Source organism: Cryptotermes secundus, unplaced genomic scaffold, assembly GCF_002891405.2.
Source record: "Cryptotermes secundus unplaced genomic scaffold, Csec_1.0 scaffold146, whole genome shotgun sequence".
Taxonomy (NCBI): domain Eukaryota; kingdom Metazoa; phylum Arthropoda; class Insecta; order Blattodea; family Kalotermitidae; genus Cryptotermes; species Cryptotermes secundus.
Genome location: NW_019733838.1, coordinates 2,088,476 through 2,107,986, shown reverse-complemented (window position 1 = coordinate 2,107,986; position 19,511 = coordinate 2,088,476). Strand labels below are relative to the sequence as shown.

The 19,511-nt window shown below is 39.8% G+C and overlaps 1 long non-coding RNA gene across 1 annotated transcript in view; it reads right to left on the bottom strand.

Annotated features, from left to right (window-relative positions):
* Positions 1 to 5,958: 5,958 nt before the first annotated feature.
* Positions 5,959 to 19,511, bottom strand: part of LOC111868209 — a 388,079-nt gene continuing 374,526 nt past the window's right edge. Inside the window, exon 4 of the long non-coding RNA XR_002843476.2 lies at positions 5,959 to 6,151. This is a non-coding gene — a long non-coding RNA (uncharacterized LOC111868209). The remainder of the gene's footprint in view (positions 6,152 to 19,511) is intronic.

Genomic DNA, 19,511 nt, shown 5'->3' with positions numbered 1-19,511 from the left:
ATAAACTATCATATTTTTATTTTGCTCTTTAATTTTTGTGCGCTTCTATGCACTCGTGCTAACTTTGTAATTGGCCACTGTGCTGTTAAGTTTGCACATAAATAAACACGAATTGAATTGAATTGAATTGAATTATTATGAGTAACATATAAGGAAGAATAATTTGTCCATGTAGTGAGGTATTGTAGTGTAATTAAATTTATTTCAATAAGACTTTATCGGCAATAAATATGCATTAGGACCAATAACGTACATAGGATCATGAGGAAAGAGTTTGAAAAATACGTGTACTTCATTGGCCTGCATCTTTTCACTGTTATTTGTATTGAAACTATATGTCAACTATCACACCACATAATTACAACGGAAATTTATTCCAAAATTTTGCGCTCAAATAAAATCTTACTACCAATGTTTCCATTGGCACACGCAGTCTAGTAGTGGGATATGTTATTTCAGGCACAGATATAAAGCCGGCAGTCACTCAATCCATCGCAAATCCCTTGCTTTATATGCGGATATCTACTTTACGAGCCACCTGTTGCTCTTTCCCTTCTCTTCCTCACTTCACCACTTGACTCGACCGAACAGAAACTTTTTCATTCACTTCTCTCTTCCCTTCCGAGCAAATCGAGCGCCATGTCATCAGAGGGAGCTAGCTTGTCTGTTGGCATGTTCTGAACGCACTCACACAACTACGGAACACTGCTTGTTGCTTGCTGGGCAGGTGGGGAAAATGGAGCGTTTCCTCTGAATCAAAATTTCCACAGGGTAAATCTTGTTGCTGCAGATAACATCGTGTAGGCCGATATTAACTGTCAGCATATATTATATAACAAGCAATTCTGATCAGAACTAATGCACCAATATTCATTGTATAGACTACTGTATTGGTTAGCTCAAAAGCCGGGGCCTATTACCTCCTGAGAAAGCGCTCATCGGACCAATCGGATATGAGGCTGCGCTGGAACCTATCCAGAGGCTGTGGAAAGCTGAAAAAAAAATGTTTTTCCCCTACTGGGAATGAAACCCTGATTTTCGGTCGTCGCGCCAGAAGTCAAGTCTCTATATCAACTCTAATCGCTTTAAATATGTTATTGACCTTGTTGGGTTTGGAATCTTCTGCCCTCTCCTCTCCTGTCTACAAAATCTGAGACTAAAATACGAACATTATCTTCTGAGCTGACCCAGTGTACAGTAGTCAGGTGGGTGCTTACCAACATTTCGGAGGAACCTCCTGCCTCCATCTTCAGCTCCTTTGTCCTGAACATGATGGCAGAAACTTCCTTCCACATGTTGGTAAACACCTTACCTGACTACACGGTGTCCAAACTTGTGTCATAATCATGAAGACCAAAACCCAAGTTGTCGTCGTCGTCGTCATGATGAACGCAAATTGTGTCCCTAACAGAAAGAGAAACTCGTACAGTGAGTGTGTTCAAAGGAGCTGCGAAGAATATTTTGATTCTGATACAGACGAAATATTAGAAAGATGATAGAGGAGCTTCATAATTTGTGCTTTTTACTAAAATTGCTATGATTACCGACGGAGCGACAGCCGCTTGTCGGCGAAGTTAGTGCCAACTTTAGCGGATAGAGGGTTTTGCGTGGTCAGAGCAATGAATCCCCATGGCAGTTGATTTCAGTGTTCTAGACCGGAGCCGTTATTTCCTTGAAATAGCTTCTCAATTATCCTCACGAGGCTGAGTTTACACCGTTCCAGACCCACTACATCTCAGAAAATCTGGTAGCGCCGGGAATCGAACCAAAGACCTCTGGATCTGTAGCCAGGAGCTCTGACCACTGAACCACAGAGGCGGTCCTTATGATATATCGCCATACGAAATATTACATGCATAGTTGCAATGATTCAATAAACTTTTCTATAAAAATCGATGACAAATATAGATTTTATGCCATTGTCCTTATTATTTATCCGAAAGGGAAATGAATTAGTATACGTCGCATATTTTTCGAAGATTTATTAATATAAAATATTTAACGGTGTAACGCTTTCGCTCCAGAATTCTGAACGGCTCTCAGTTTGGCATTCTCACTAATAGGAAATAAAGCGTAAAATGGTGGGGTGACTTTTAATGATGTGCTTTCATGTAATTTACAAAATTTGTTTGCAAATTTGTATGATTTCTAATTTGCATTCGCTGATAGTTTTCTACTATATAATTTGAAGATTTTGGAAGAAAGAAATGGTTATAAGGTATTCCATGCCTTCTTGTTTACTGTTTCTTAATGTTTACGGTTTTAATCCGATATCATTAATCCGCCATGCATTCTGGGAAATAGTGTGGTGCTCCCTCTGCTGTTTAGAGGCAATGAAACTCCAGAGTAACATTAGGGAAGTTCCAGCAGTAGCAGTAGGGTCCTGTTGCCGGAGAAATTAAGAACCCTTAGAACTGTGTCTGTATGCAGTTGCCAGAACAAAATGAAGCCTATTCAGCCACGGATTGGAGTTTTATACAGTTGCTTATAGGAGTTTTACTTGCTTCTGTGACAGCAATATGAACCTTATTCCGTTTTCACGATTTACCTCGACAACAAATATGGAGAGATAACGGGGATGAAAAGGGAGGCAGAAAGGAATGAAAATATTTCCTGCAGGAAACTCCTTTCCAGGGAATGTTCCCCAGCGGAACTGAATTTCTGTGACCACTATCCCCAATTAGGCTCCTCTCTTCTTTTCATTCCTCTGTTCGAAATCACTGAAATGTCTGTCTGTCTGTGAATGGCTTGGAATGCAGAGAGCAGTAGCTGCTCTCTGCATTCCAAGCCATTAACCTGCTCTGAAGATGGAGGCGATACGTTCCTCCGAAACGTCGGCCAAAACGAAGAATACACGGCGCCTAAACCCAGAAGACGTCTTTCTTCATAGTCATCGCCGTGAAAACCTCAAAACTTACATAAGAGGATGATAATTTTCGGTGTAAAAGAAAGGAATAAAGAAGAAAAAAGGCAATGCCACGCTGTATAGGAGGTGATGTAACGAGAGGCTGATGTCCGAGGTTCTGAGACAGGTGATGACAGAGCGCTTCCATGCTCAGGCTAAAGAACTGATATTAGCGCTAATCTTAAAGAGAAAATAAGTAGGGCTCGAACAGCCAGAGACTTTCCTTTCCTATCAATCGAGGTAGCTTTTGGTTTCTTTGTGACCCGCGCTACCTCATTTCTAAATCATATATATGCCGATAACTCACTAATCTAAACAATTTCCTGGTTAAGTATTGTAACTGTACTGCAAACAAAATAGGGCATAACAAACAAACAACAAATTCCGTGGCCTACAGTCCGCCAGCGAACTCTACCAACCGAGCGACTGCCGCTTGTCGGCGAAGTTAGTGCCAACTTTTGCTGATAGACGGTGTCACGTGGTCAGCGCAACGGATCCCCACGACCACTAATCTAGTTTTTTTTTAGATCAGAGCCGCTATTTTCTTGAAATAGCTCCTCAATTATCGTCAGGAGGTTGAGTGGACCCCGTTCCAGACCCACTGCTTCTCTGAAAATCTGGTAGCGCCGTAAATCGAACCCGGACCTGTGGATCTGTAGTCAGGAACTCTGACCACTAAACTACAAAGGCGATCTAATTATAAGTAACAACGTCAACAGAAAATTATGAAACGACATACGAATTATAATGAAGAAGAGCTCTAACTTTATGGACAAACGCAGATGCAAATTTATTGTTAAATCGGAAAAATAAATTTTCTAAACAATACAAAGCTCACAGATACAGAAAGTGATGAGATGATGGAAAAACAAAACTTCAGCTGCAGGATGGAATAGGAGACCATTTAAGACAAGGGGAAAGTAACAACGATTTGGGCAGTGACGAAGATAAGGAAGTCAGAAGAAGTTGCTGAGCAGCTTATGGCTACAGCTAAATTAAAGTAAAAACCTTCAAATGATGTGATATGAAGCGAAATCCCTGCAAACGCCTAAAGAAAAAACAAATATCTGCCAAAGCTGACAGAAAACAGTAAATTATATAGCTAAAGAAAGAAGTAAATGCAATACTTAACCCGAAGAAAACGAAACAGGCACAGTAGTCATATATCAGTTCGTGTAGCTACAGGAATATTTATTACAGAAACAAATATTAAACCTAGCAAAACATTGAAAAATAGAATTAACAAGGACTTTTGGAAAGTGAAAATGCAATGACAACTAAGGAACTGGAGAAACATGCTTGCTGTCCCTGGTTTGAGATCTGAAATTATTAAACTAAACATGAAAAGAATAATTTTCAGAAATATCAGGTAACAAAAGACGCAGTAATAGTACATTTGTTACAAGGACTGAAACAGAAAGTATGAGCAAATACCCAAAAATTTAGATGATATAAAAAAGGGAAAACCAGTACATCCAAAACAAAATGTTGTAGGAAAATATGAACTTTTTTTATATTTGCTAGTGAAATCCAGTGCTATCAAAAATCATTCAAACATGGTAGAAGTCAAATTTTGCTGGAAGTTATTGTGGAGCAAAAGAAATACAATAAAATGAAGAAGCAGAATGGCTAACAAGACATCAAAAAGGAAAAATTGCTGATATGAATTGGGCACCCGTAAGAAGCAACTGTATTGTTCTCTGAAACCGGAAGTGACCAAACACCAAACTGACTGAAGGCACTCGCGACTGCCCACAGTCATATAGTGAAAATCTTGAACCCAGTAATTCGAGAAGAGTCAGTAAATAGGTCAGAAATTGGTATGAACCGTAAAACATGTGACATGCGAACCTGGGAAACATAACTTCTCAACATACCCTCCGCCAACACTGATAAACTTGTCCCATCGCTTTACCGGTACATCAAAACCCGCAGCATACAAGCGTTATGACCAGGGCCCGGATTTTGATAAAATGTCATCCTTTTTTCCTTGTATCCTATGCCACGATCTTAAATATATAATCCTCGGATGTGAGCTGCTGGTTACAGAAATGTAAATTTTATAGATAATTTTTTGTCATTTTTAGGTTTAATGTAATTTTTAATTTTGGGGGTAATTTTTTGGTAAATTTTTGGACTTTTAAGGGTACTTCTTGTCATTTTTGGCCATTTTAGGGAATTTTTCTTCATATGTTTTCTGAAATGTGAATAACATGGAAGCGAAGTGTTCTTTCTTTTCTCCTTTAGGTCATTTTTCTGGATTTTTCGGTCATTTTATAGGTCATTTTTTTAATATTTTCAGGTCATCAAAAGCCGGGCCCTGCATATTACATTTTTGGGTCATATTTTAGGTAACTTTTCTGGATTTTTTTGGTCATTTTATAGGTCATTTTTTAAATATTTTCAAGTCATCAAAATCCGGGTCCTGGTTATGACTGTTGTCTCAGCCACTTCCGCACCGGGTCGGACATCATCTGCGACTTTCGAACATCCTTGAGAGAGTTTCTTCGACCCAGTTGTGAACCGTTTTATAGACAAACACTTCCCACCATAAACAGAAAATATTTCTTTATAAGTATCCTTTATCTTGAGTTCTTTTTTCCACAAAGAAAAGCACAACAGGACGCTGCTCTTCGGTAGTAAACTGCTCAAACATGATCTCCGGTTTGACTAATGAAACCATTTTCTAAACATGCGTATGCGCGTCTGCTACGCAGACTGTCATCAAGCTGGACTGTGCTGCCGCCTGGTGGTATACATAGAAAACCAATTAATCCATTAGAGCTGTTTTACTTCTAGCTGTAACTTATATTCTGACTTTGCCTCGTAGAAGAACCTAAACAGATGTCTGACTGGGTGACTACAGGAGTAACATAGCTACTTCCAAAATCAGAAGGAATTATGAATCCACCAAAATTACCTGTTTAAGAACTATGTATAAGAAACCGAAAGGATTAATTGCCAGAGCAATCTCATTGTATCTGGAAGAACAAATTTTATTACGTACTTACCTACCACTAGGCGTTACAGCCCTGGGTGAGCCTTGGACTCCTCTAACCAGTCTCCACTGCCCTCTATTCCTCATCTTCTCTATGCATCCTTCCGCCTTCATCTCCTTCAGGTCGTCCTCAACACCGTCTAGTTTTCTCATCCTGGGTTTTCCTTTTCTTCTTTTGGAATATTATCAATATAGAAAGAAGGATACCATTAAACGATGTTTTTGGAAGTAAACGATGCAAGGATCAGCTGTTGACAACAAAAACAATATTTGAATACTACAGGAAGAGAAGAGAGAACTCAGACATGGTATGCAATGATTATCAAGAAGCATCTGATAGTGTCTGCATAACTGCTTAGAACTGACAGGAGCGAACAATAAAATTATTAACTTTTATAAAGTGTTAATAGAGAAATGGAGCAAAACACTTCAGCCATTAATAAATCAAGAATTAATGCAGACAACACCCTTCAAGATAAATATCGGAGCATTTCAGGGTGATTAACTGTTGCCAGTTTTTCTAATAGTAAAACAGATGTGAATGTGCACATAAAATTCATGGAACCTAACGGGAAAAGGAAATTTGCTGTACTTGAATCCTTTGAATCTGACGGGAAAAAGTTAAGCAGAATTTAAAAAAGGAAATAAAATTATAAAAACGATTAGACATAAAACGGGGGTTGGGGTAGAATAATGGGCCAGAATTTATTTCTAAAGTGCAAAATTTTATTTGAAACAATACACAAAAAATAAAATTAGAATTAAATTAAAGAATTACATTTAGTGGAAGCATATAAATATTTGTGGACAGAAGTTGCCCAGAACATCAGAAGGAAAGGAGAGGAAGGAACATTGAAGGCGCATGTAAGAAGATTAAAACATTGAAAACAGAGCTCAGTGCAAATAAAACGAAAGCACTGGGATTGCCGGTGATACAAGTAATAAGATACAGTTTCGGAAATATGAACTGAAGTCAGAATGAGATACAGATCGGAGAGGAACACACGAAAATTGTAAACCATTCATGGATATTATCACCTGATCACAGATACTAATAGTTCCCAGAATAGACAGAGAAAAGGCTTGAAGCAAGTAAAAGTATGCATTAATATGGAAATTATGGGATTGATGGAATATTTAAAGGCAAGGATGCAAATTGTGAAGACACGCCTACATAATACGAACTCAGAAGTATTTAAAAAAGTAATAACTTCAAATAAATTTTTCGAAAGAAAAAGGAAAATAATAATAATAATAATGACACAGAATATAACAGAAAAATGAAAGAAAAAGGATATATGAACAAATTTCTAGTAAGTTTTGAGGTTTTCACTGCGATGACTATGAAGAAAGTCGTCTTCTTGGATCTGCTGCCGTGTATTCTTGGTTTTAACCGACGTTGCGGAGGAACATATCGCCTCCATGTTCAGGGCAGTTGAATTGCGTTGCGAATACAGAGAGCAGTAGCTGCAGAGCAAGAATACATGGCACCAGATCCCAGAAGACGACTTTGTTCAAATTTCTAGTAGTCTAAGCAAAATATTGGTGGATAAGGAAGAGTCTTACTGAGGGCTGAAATATGAAGACACACACACATATGTACATACATACATACACATGATATATATTTATATATACAATACATAATAATAACAGTAACAATAATAAAAATATAGGCCGCTCCATAACTCAAGCGGTTAGTCACTGGCTTCCCACCACGGCAGTCCGGGTTCGATTCCGGGTCTGCTCAAAGTGGATTTGTGGTGGAAACAGTGGCGCTGGGGCCGGTTTTCTCCGAGTACTTCGGTTTCCCCTGCCAATCTTCATTCCATCAAATTCTACATCATCGTAAACACCCGGGGCAGGGTACAATAGTCCAATCAGTGGCCACCGTGCCGAGTGGACCCAGCTGGACTCCATCCCCCACTAATTGAATTTTTTTAATAATAAAAATATTGTTACATATATGACATATCGAACAAGTTTCAAATAAAAGTACCGATAATAGAGAGAACTATATATTATGTCATGGATTAATTCCTTATGCGACTATCCATTTATAACAAATATAAGAAGTCCAGTGCTTACTTCGTTTGAAGTTGGCTGATGCGAAAATAAAGAAAATTTTGTCATAAACTCTTATAAAACGTAAACAAATAGATTTACTGACCAAGCAGATGTCCTGGCTTTTAGGCAGATGATCAAAACTATCCCTCGAAAACAAAATCCTTATATCCAAAACAGTAATTATACCAATTTGGACTTACGGCATTGAACTCTGTGGATGTGCTAGTAAGTCCAACAGCAACATTATCCAAAGAGCACAATCGAAAATCCTAAGGATGTTAGTCGACGCACCTTGGTATGTGTCAAACGAAACCCTACATCAAGACTTGAACTTAAAATTCGTGAAAGAAATCATCCTGGACAGAAGCCGCCAACACATGAGCAAAATTGAAACCCACGAGAACGAACTGTTGCAACCACTCAGGGAGCCAATCAACAATAGAAGACTAAAAAGGAAATGGCCAAATGACCTGATATAAAACAAATCAACTTCTGAAGAGGTAATGTCGATGGACATTTTCCTCGCATGACATGTAATAGTCCTTAGCGAAACCATTAACCTATAGAATGTACGTAATTCTGATTGTTAATAAATAATAATAATAATAATAAACTCTTATTGTACAATTTGAGAACCAATTCAATCGAATAATCGAAGTTTATTATGTTACGAAATATGCTGACGGAGAGACTAAAGTGGTCTATATTCTGTTTATGTCGTTGAAAGAAATCTGAGACACGCCGTTCTGGGGCGACAAGTGTCTTGCCCATATGTTACTGGGGTAGTGTAATCACTGAATCGAGTTGCGCGTCCTGTGCTCTTCTATGACGGATACATTTTGAACAATGAACAAATTCGCACGACGTTAAATGTGTTATATATAACCCACATTTTTCGCATAGTCGCCATGTTCGTAATTCCTATCATGTAAATAATATTTTATATAGAATTTTGCTTATGCTCTATCAGATTTTTTCTCCATGCAACATTTTACGAGTTCAGTCAACCGTTCTTTAGTCATGGCCATAAAACCGAGAGTAAAATGTAGGGTTGCCTCAACAGTTATGCTATTTTACATCACGAGAAAACCTCTTTTATTTGAACTTGCAAATTTCTCAAAGATCTGTTACCTAACAAACCGTCAGAACCTTATTTTAAGAGATGCATATGTTACTCCCTTCTCAGAAATTTGAATGGACATCGTGTTACTAAATTATTGTAACGAATTTGATTAACGCGTTGCAGGCAACAGCTCTGTAAACACGGTCCAGCACGCAACAATAGAAGAAGCTTTACTTTGTTTATCGTACTATGATGTTCTTAGAACATTTCACAGAAGTTCGTCAAATTTGATGAAAGTTATTAATGGAATACAAACACCCGTATATGATAACACAACGGCCTGTTACCGACAAAGTTGGCTCCGTGGTTACGTTTCTGACTTACATTCGGGAGGTACTCGGGTCGAAATAAGTTGAGACTCCGACAAACCTGATTAGGTCTTTAGTAGATTTTCTCAGTCCCTCCAGGTAAATTCCTGGTTATTCCCCTAAATTAGGCCATGAAAGTTCACTTCCGCATCCTTTCCGATTTATTATTCATGTTAATTGCCATATCATTCGACTCTGCGCTTTCTGTATTACTGACAGAGTCATTTAAATAAACTGACCGCTTCTGTGTCTAGCGGTCAGAGTTCCTGACTACAGATCCAGAGGTCCGGGTTCGAATCCCAGGGCTACCAGATTTTCTGAAAAGTAGTGGGTCTGGAACGGTATCCACTCAGCCTCGTGAGGATAACTGAGGAACTGTTTCAAGGAAATAGCGGCTCCGGTCTAGAAAACCGAGATCAACGGCCTTGGGAATCCGTTGCGTTGACCACGTGACATCCTTTATTGGCAAAATTTTGCACTAACTTCGCCGACAAGCGGCGGTCGCTCGGTCGGTATAGTTAGCTTGTGGACTAAAGCCACGGACTCTATTTGTTCTGTTTGTTTGTTATCATTTAAATAAACTGCGAACATGTATACACGTACGTTTTCTTTCAGATACGGAAGTACTCTAGAAATAGATCTAACGAGGTTAGAAAAAAGGTTTTAACTCTGATAGTTTCTGCAATGTTGGACTACTTCTGTATGTTTATTTCCTACATCAGCGCATGCTCATAGGACAATCGTCACAGCTCCTCTGCAACATTTGATTACTGGTCATTATTACAGGCCCGCTCTTCCGAATGGTGCGATCCTGTATATTATGGCAAAAGTTCGCCCCTGAAATTGAAGAACAGATGTTGGAGACTGAGGGAGGAATATTGCGCCGTTACAAGGGTGAAGATTGTAGAACACGGATAAGGGTCATACAGAAGGGGTAGGATTTCATTTGTGGCAGAGGGGGTGAGGATTGAAGTGTAGAGGTAAGGGGAGAATGTAGTCCTGTAGGGGTATTATGTCCAGTGATGACCGGAAGTGTTGGTCATCCTCACCACAGATATCTGGCTGTAGGGTTGGTTGAGGTTTCAGGAAGAGGAGAGGCGTGGAGGAAAGGGGTTGATTGCCTGACTGCTGCTTCGGCCTCATTTGCATCCCAGACCTGCTAAAACTACAAGAAAGTATATGTGCTACACATTACACATGCAAAATAATTAAAGGAAGGTTGTAATATTGGACGGCCTATAAGTACAATACTTGTAAGCGCAAAATGTCAAGTACCAGTTAATACTTGCATGCATACGAGTAGTCTGTACTTGTAACATTGCTAAAGTCAATTAAAACGGTTCACAGAATCAGACAATTTTCTTGCAATTATCTGCGCAGCTATAAAACATAAAGGAATTTCTGAATTTTACTATTTGTGCTCTGTCTTTCATGCCGTAAAGTACAAGATTAATTTCAAATTATTTTTTAAAATATTTATATTACATTAAATAGTTTCAATTCGTAAGTTGACCATAATATTTCAATTGATGTTCCAGTTTAATTGAAGTGAACAAGTGTACTCCAATTTAGAGAATATATTCTTTCAAATCAATTTTTTATGATTTTGCGTAACTTGCTGATCATTTACAGTCGACCCGAATCTAATGTTACAGAGCCGCTAGCATTACAAATATCATAGTGCATAGAGGTGTACTATAAATTTCGTTTTATATCGTTAACATAAATAAACGCCATGTTGAAAGGATTTCGAAATATGGCAGCATGAAACTTAACACTCATCTCCACTGAAGTTTAAATTCTCAGGTCTCCGCGTCCAACCAATCCAAGAATAATTTTTCATTGCGAGGTGACAGGAAGGCATAGGGACAAATTTGCCTGAGGTATTGTGGATTAAGGATATACTGGCAGCTGAAATGTAAATTTGAGGAGAACTGCAGAAATCTAGGTGGATTAAAATAAATATACAAAAGGAGAACTGATAATTTTTTGTCGAACCCCAAAACAGAAGAGAACATGGAGAAGTGGAAACATCTTCAGAGAAGTGATGGAATCCTCATTCCTAAACAAGCTATGACTGGGAAAGTATATGTCAACAAAGATGTGGGAGGAGAGACGAAGAGAGAAGAAGCCAATGAGAGTCACGAATGGAACAAGAAGTAGAAAATGCCTAATTGTAGACTGACGAAGAAGAAGAAGAAGATTGTACGTAAGCCTTTATATGTAGTGACTCAGAATCATACGTGTACAACTGTTATTCACAAGAAATGGGGATAAATATTCTTAAATTATTATGCAGAGTAAATTTTCCTTCAGAATGAATATTTCGGTGGATTTTAACTACATTGTAGCTATTTTTTTTAATTCGCTTTGTGGGGGTGGAGTCCAATTGGGTCCACTCGGCACAGCGGCCACTATTTGGCCTATTGTAGCGTGCCTCGGGTGATTATGATGATGGATAATTTGGTGGAATGAAGATTGGTAGGGGAAACCGAAGTATTCGGAGAAACCCTGCCCCAGCGCCACTTTGTCCACTACAAATCCCACTTGACCAGAACAGGGATCGAACCCGGGCCGCCGGGGTGGGAAGCCAGGGACTAACCGCTTTGGCTACGGCGCGGCCTGCAGCTAACGTTACTTTCCAAAGGAAAAAAATATTCTTCGAATGATCTACATGTCTGTCAGTGGTTACTATGATGTGAATGCATTCATCTGGATCAGAAAAGGGAGTGGTGGAAGGCTCTTGTGATCTCAATAATAAACCTTCCTGTTCAGTAACAGAGAGGACATTGTTTAAAGTGCGTGATCGCCTCTGTTGTCTAGTGGTCAGAGTTCTTGGCTACAGATCCAGAGGTCCCGGATTCGATTCCTGGCTACCAGTTTTTCTGAGAAATAGTCGGTCTGCAGCGGGGTCTACTCAGCCTAGTGAGGATAATTGAGGCGCTGTTTCAAGGAAATAGCCACTCCGGACTAGAAAACAGAAATTAACGGCTGTGGGGATCCGTTGCGCTGACCACGTGACACCGTCTATCCGCAAAAGCTGGTACTAACTTCGCTGACAAGCGGAGGTCACTCGGTCGGTATAGTGCCTTTGCGGTCTACAGGCAACGGTGTTTGTTGTTTGTTGTTTAAGGTGCTGAGCGACTGTTAGGTTCTCAAGATAGAGTCCACTAATTACATATCTCTATTTTTTTTTATTTTTTTTCCTTGGCACTACAGCCCCAGTGGTCCTAGGCCTACCTCCATGAACTCCGTTCTCTTCGGTTTTTCTAGATCTTACACATGCGGTAGGACTCCTTGGGCGAGTGATCAGCTCGTCGCAAGGCCTCTACCTGTAGATAAACACAGAAAAACGCACACAAACATCCATGTCCTCAGTAGGATTCGAACCCACGATCCCGGTTTCCAAGCGAGCGAAGACAGTGCATGCCTTAGACCGCTCGGCTACCGTGACCGGCCATATTTCTAATTACCGAACACTAATTGACGACTTGCCCGAGACTTTTTACGAATGCTACGGCTCTACCGGTAGTTTATCTCTCCAGCTTTAAATACCACTAAATACAGAGCATTGATGTTTACTGTGGTGACAGATCTGGGAGAATATGTGAATTCTATTATTCTTAGCGTAGTTTGTTGAGGTAGCATTCTACAAGCTGGAAGGTCACGGTGTCGAATCCAGATGAGGTCACTGAATTTTTCAATTGACCTAATCGTTCCAGCCGCACTATAACCCTTGGGTCGACTCAGCCTCTAACAGAAATGAGTATCAGGAAACTTCCTGGGGGCTAAATGGCGGCCGGGGCGTAAGGCTGACAACCTCACCGCCATCCATGAGCTGATTGTCTAGGAAATGTGGGAGCCTCGAAGTCTCACAACCCTATGGGCTTCGACGGCCTGCTATATGGATAGTTTTTTTTTAATTTCTTAGGATCTCTGTGTGGGATGAGAAGAAGGGCCCTACTCTGTAGTTGCGTGACACAGGAGGCGAACAAAAGGAAACCCCAATGCCTGGGTTTATAGCCATGCTGCCCTTTCTTGAGAATATAAACACGGAGGCCTAGTCCTCCACTTTGTGGGTTAGACGTATGGCTAATGAGCACACACCGTAAAATCTTGTTGCGATATTCGAAACAGCAACAACCGGACGGGCCACTTTAAGACCGAAATGCGAAGAGAAAATTTGAAGTGTTAAATACGGAAGAGTGGAAGAAGCCAATGATAATCATCGCGATGACTTATTAGATTATGAGAAGTAACAAAAAATGGAATTAATGTGAAATGTTTTATTTTGATGACGATAACATTAGAATCATTCACTAAAATTTGACGTGTGAATATTAAATGGCGATAAAGAACGTCCATTTCTAGCTAGCTTATTGGCCTCCCTGAGAAACTCAAATTACATTATGATACAAACAGCAGCCACTTTGACAGGCTTATTTTCAGTTTCGTGTTCTGTATGAAATGCCATAATTGTACAATAATACAACGACTAGATTGCTATGGAGCATCAAGCTGCTACCGTTAGTTTTCCGGCTTAATATTTCGGTAGATCGCATGTTCTGTTCTGAACATAATTGCTGGCTATTCTCATTGAGAAAATTCGTTGTCGCGAACTTTTGTCACTCAATGACCGAGAAGAAGATTGGAGTGGGGAATAGTGTGCACCTGTGAAAAAAGAGATATTTTTTCACAATTTTAGTCTAAAATTTTTAATAGGCCAATTGGGATATGTAGATAAATGTGGAGTTTTCTCAAAATATGATCCAATGCTGGGTTTGGATAAGCACGTTAAAAATATTCAACTTCCAGGAAAAGCTGGAATTTAACCAGATAAATATTCATCATTCAACATAAAGTTAGGCTACTCTGGAAAGACTAGCAGCACTTCTGCTGGCTAACGTTTCTGTTGCTTTCTTTCAAGGGACCCATACTAACTGGAGGAGTCAGTAGACCGACTTGTCTTCCTCAAGGTATCTTACTACTCCCCTCCTGGTCCTGATTCACGACCATCCAGTGACAAGGCTCCATCAGCTACCAGGACCATTTCTATGCAAATTCTACAGAAGCTTCGTTTTGCGAAGCGTCCCACTCCCACAGCCACCCTCCTTGCTCTTCGCCTCCTCCTGCACAAAGCACACGAAGAACAAATTTTGTTTCCACTGAAACCAACCCTTTCTTGTATTGGGTACAACTTCAAGATTCGTCCGAAATACAGGCTAAAGTTTTCAGTTTGTGATTGCGTGGTCTAGTGGTCAGGGTGCGTGGCTACATATCCACAGGTCCCGGGTTCGATTCCCGGCGCTACCAGATTTTCTAAGAAGTAGTGGGTCTGGAACGGGGTCCACTCAACTTCGTGAGGATAAATGAGGAGATATTTCAAGCAAATGGCGGCTCCGGTCTAGAAAACCGAGGTTAACTACAGTGGGGATCCGTTGGGCTGACCACGTGACATCCTCTAACCGCTATAGTTGGCACTGGTCCAGTGATTGAGGCATGCTCTTTCTAAGGGACCCAACAGAATAGGTGTTTTACCTCACCCGAGGACGGAAACAGATCCAGTTTCCGAAACGTCGTGTTTTTCTTAGCTATCTTAAAAACCAGGACGATGGATAAAGTCCAAAAACCCAATATCTCTGTATACTTTCAAGAGTTTACACAACTTCGCACTAGCAGAAACAGGGAGTAGGTAATTGCCTTGTCTCTTCGCATACATGTGTTTCTTTCGAAACTACTTCCGAAGCTTGAACGAGAAATCATAATGGAATCGTGTACTACAAGTTGTGCCGACAGGGGTCTGATGCAGATTCTTTGTATAAAATTGAAATTGAAAGATTCAAATTTAAGAGTTGGTTTAAAGCACCTTTATGTGATAAGATGACCGAGATCTTATTATGATTTACAAATTTTTTAAACAACTTTCAATGTGGAGGCATATTTTGTTTGAAGAAATAAAACGAAAACTATTTATATTAAATATAATATTATATGTGTTCTTTATTATTATTGAAATAATGTATTTTGTTTCAAGTGGATGAACGTCGAAGTCAATGAGGTACACAGAACAGTAAACAAGAAGTTCAGAGAAGAATAAATTGTCTAATTTCCATTCCATACGGAGCGAACTGCGTTGAAAACGACGCCTACAACAATTCTTCTTTGCTGCGGGAAGTGTTTAAGGAGCCGTTGCCTAACAATGATAAAGGGTTTCTTAGTCACACAGACTCTCCTTTGAGACGATACGGGACGCATAGAAAACGACGCGTCTAACAATTCTTCTATTATTGCTTCCGTATACATTTCTGCGGCAACGTTTTTTAACTAGCTGTTGGCTAGCAACATAGACACACAGACACACGAAGTGATGGGGGGCATTGAAGAAGTACGCCGTTATGATGGGCTCAGATAACATGAAAAGTATCATAAAGATTGGTTCAGACATTCAAAAGTGGACCTGGGGAGGGGGAGAGATTCGCAGACAATTAAGCCTATCTTTATTTTTCAAAATAAGGAATGTCTCTGACATTAAGGGAGGAACATAGACTGAGGGTGTTTGAGAACAGGGTGTTATTTGGACCGAAGAGAGATTAAGTCACACGAGGTTGGAGAAAACTGCATAATGAGGAGCTCCATAACTTGTACTCTTCTCCAAGTATAATTAGAATGAACAAGTCAAGGAGGATGAGGTGGGCAGGTCATGTAGCACGAATGGGGGAGACGAGGAATGAGTATAGGATATTGGTGGGAAAGCCAGAAGGAAGGAGACCACAGGGAAGACCAAGGTGTAGGTGGGTGGACAATATTAGAATGGATCTTAGAGTGATAGGATGGGATGGTATGGATTGGATAGATCTGGCTCAGGATAGGGACCAGTGGAGGGCTCTTGTGAACACGGTGATGAACCTTTGGGTTCCGCAAAATGCTGGGAAATTCTTGAGTAGCTGCAGAATTGGCTGTTCCTCCCGAAGGGCTCAGCTCCATGAGTAAGTAAGTAAGTAAGGGAATATTTGTACTTCAGGTTGCACTACGAAAGGAAGGAAAGAAGGAAGAAAAGGAGAAAGGAGGACAGGAAGGAAAGAGGAAAGAAGAAATGAAGGAAGGAAAGAAGGAGAGAAGAAAAGAAGGAAGGGAGGAAGGAAAGAAGGAAGGAGAGAAGAAAAGAAGGGAAGAAGGAGAGAAGGAAAGAAGGAAGGGAGGAAGGAGAGAAGAAAAGAAGGGAGGAAGAAATGAAGGACGGAAGGAAGGAAGGGAAGAAGGAGAGAAGGAAAGAAGGAAGGGAGGGAGGAAGGAAGGAAGGAAAGCCTCAGTGCGCACTAAGACACCTTCAACACATAGCACTTTACGTCACCTGCTCTGAGGGGCCGAAGCTTGTTACATGGCTAATACATGCGACTATTAACAGAACACTTTGGCGCATGGCGCTCGGATCGCCCGTTCCTCAATTGTCCAAATCCCGAGCATTCTGTGCTGCAAAGTAGAAATTACGGAAACAATGGCATCCCATATACCTTCTAATAGGCTTTACTGCTCTTCCTATAGGGAGGAGGCGAAACATAGAATAAATCTATTTGCGAGGGAAAGAGAACTGTGCACTGGGGCGGGGTGGGGTAGGGGTGTATATATGGTATGATGGGGTGAATGCCAATAAATCCCTTCCTTTAATTAGGAATGCTCTCGTAGCACCCAGCTGTCACGTCATGTGATCTGACACTTTTATGACGATTTACTGCATTTCCGCCTCGTAGGGAAGAGGCTGCCTGTGGTAATACCCAGTTGACTGACGGACAGGCATGCATTCAAATGGCTTGCTTTGCTCCTTCTTCGCTCGATCACTCAGCCTTCTGGGGTGAGAGAACTTGGAACCAAGACACATACCAATGTCTCGCCAAACTGTACACTCTTGCAAGAAAGTGTGTGAAACAGGTTCTCAGTCTAGGAGCTGAATTGTTTCTATTCCCAATTAATGTTTGAGCGTTAATTGTTTTTAAAGATATGGTTTCATATTAATGTACTCTTTGTGTTATTGAGGAATCATGAATATTGAATTTTAACTTATGAGGGGCAACGAACGTAGCATGGATGCAAAGTATGAGAAATGAAAATGCAGTCGTAATTTGGTTCTGAAAACATGAAGGGATGCGACAACTTGGAATATACGTGTGTACATGGGGAGCTAATAATAATAATAATAATAATAATAATAATAATAATAATAATAATAATATAAGTAATTAAGGAGTACAATCTTTGCCCAAATATTTTCAAATCTGCTGGTATAATATGTGAAAATATGTTCTTTCTTAAAATCCAAGCTAATTTATCTCGTTTACCACAAAATATGTACTAGTAATTGCATGCTTACAGTTATTTAAAAACTCTACAGAAACGGGCACTAAACTCCGGTCAGCTATATCCTACATCCATTTTACACCCTGGCACTTAAATCTTTATAAAATCAGCTCGGGATTTCTGGATTGGATTTATCTTTCTCAGCGTAGGGATTGAGGCTTTAGGATGAAATTCTGGATTGGAGGTTCGAGATGATTTATATTTTTGCAGAGTTCAGATTAATTGCTGAGGGAACAGAACTTTAAACGTAACACACAACACAGATATCATTATGATCTATAACTTTTATCTGAGAGAAATCCAATAGGAGATATATTCAATGACACAGAAGGAAAATGATTTTATGAATCTGTGCAATAAGACATCTATTTTTCGATTGACGTTGAAATAACAGAATTAATTTAAAATAAGACACAGAAAATAGCAAAGGGATAACAGAATTTGGAGAATATCTGCACACGGTGTAGTATAATTTTCTGTTGCTTTATTAAATTAGGAATTCGCAAAGAAATGTCTACTAATTAACCAATGAATTAGAAATTTGATAGTTTCATAAACTTCGGAATTTTATGCTGATGGCTCGATTTAATTGAGGAAGACACTATTTGCAACATGTTTCCAATTAGCCCCATTGAATATTTAAATAAATACACTGCAGAAATTTTATGAACTATGGAAGAAGTTCTCGGAACATTTCAGTTTCCATGAAATTTTCTTTAGTTGCTAACTTGCATTATTATGCGTTATTTTCAAGAAACAAAGGCGAAATAAATTAACCCGGGGAGTTTCTAGTTTCATCTCCAAAATCATCTAAAGAATATCAATTTAATTTAAAATGAATGTAAATTGAAAAAGAATAAATTTGTTCCTGTGCATAATTAATTAAGCACCACGCCATGAAGACGTATGAGGGATTGGATATATAGTTCTATATTTCCATTATTTGTCACCTCGGTACTACATGGAGGTGAGTGTTCAGCCCAGGGTCTAGTGCGCCTGGAAGGATTAGGTCAACTGAAAAAAATCCAATGACCTCATCGGGACTTGAACCTGCGACCTTCCGGCTTGTAGCATAGCCCCTCAACCACTACGCTACCGTGTGCCCCGTAACTAACGATTTACGCCATTACGTTATAATGAAACACCTTCAAAGACACTTCAGACACAGTCTAATGAACGTATGAGACGTGGAAGTAACAGCGGCTTAAGAAGTTACCCAAAAGAGGCAAACAACTTCTTTGAGACGGCATACGGAAGTTAGAAACCGAATATTCTAAGTTGAGGGACGCATTGGAAGTCGTTTCTTTGTCCGGAGTTAGATCTTCAACAAATTATTAATCTCGAAAGAAAACGGCAAGAGAAATAAAGACTGGAAGAGAACCCAAGCTTTTTTAAGAAATATGCCACAGTAGTGGTAACATTTTAAAAAGAAAACAGCCCTATTCCGTACAAGAGAGTTAAATGTAGCCGAACCCCAACCGTGTGCGAACATCAATGGCCCCTGGGCGCGCGTACTTTATATCTTCCATAGTTCTGCCATCGTAATATAGGAAGCGCCACACGGCATAGGAAATACTCCGTTTCCTATCCACCTCTCGCTTCCCCAAGAGAATAAAAAGTATCCAATATTTTTCATAATATACTTTTTGTCCTGCTCTTTAAACTGCGTGTAAGTAGTTCAGTCACTTTGAAGAGGAAACATAGTTTAAAGATCTTAAGGATCGCGAAGGAACGGCCTCCCGTTGCTTTCTAAGTGAC